The sequence below is a fragment of the Haliaeetus leucocephalus genome, unplaced genomic scaffold, assembly GCF_000737465.1.
Source record: "Haliaeetus leucocephalus isolate CR32 unplaced genomic scaffold, Haliaeetus_leucocephalus-4.0 Scaffold339, whole genome shotgun sequence".
NCBI classification, from domain to species: domain Eukaryota; kingdom Metazoa; phylum Chordata; class Aves; order Accipitriformes; family Accipitridae; genus Haliaeetus; species Haliaeetus leucocephalus.
In genome coordinates, this window is record NW_010972775.1 from 10,056,637 (window position 1) to 10,056,847 (window position 211).

The 211-nt window shown below is 77.7% G+C and overlaps 1 protein-coding gene across 5 annotated transcripts in view; it reads left to right on the plus strand.

Moving 5' to 3' along the window:
• Nucleotides 1-211, plus strand: part of FAM214A (family with sequence similarity 214, member A) — a 49,361-nt gene that overhangs the window by 12,576 nt on the left and 36,574 nt on the right. The window contains exon 1 of one of the 5 annotated variants that reach the window (XM_010571827.1): nucleotides 95-151. The exons of 3 other annotated variants lie outside the window; for them this stretch is intronic. The gene's annotated coding sequence lies outside the window, so the exon portion shown is untranslated. Of the gene's footprint in view, nucleotides 1-94; nucleotides 152-211 lie in introns of those variants that run through there. One more of the 5 variants, XM_010571821.1, reaches the window with a different exon arrangement.

Here is a 211-nt window from a genome sequence, read left to right on the forward strand (position 1 = left end):
CCGAGGAGGCCGGCGCTCGCCCGGCGGGGCCAATCGGCGCCCGGCCCTGTTGCTATGCGCGCCCCTACTCTGCCTCCTTTGTGGAAGGTGCCGTGGGCACCCACCCGCGCCGGCGGGGCTCGCTGCGGGAGCACAGGGCCGCGCAGAGAAGGTGTGTACCGGCAGGGAACCGGGCCCCCCCCCTCCGCCGCTCCCGCTTCCCCCGGGCGGG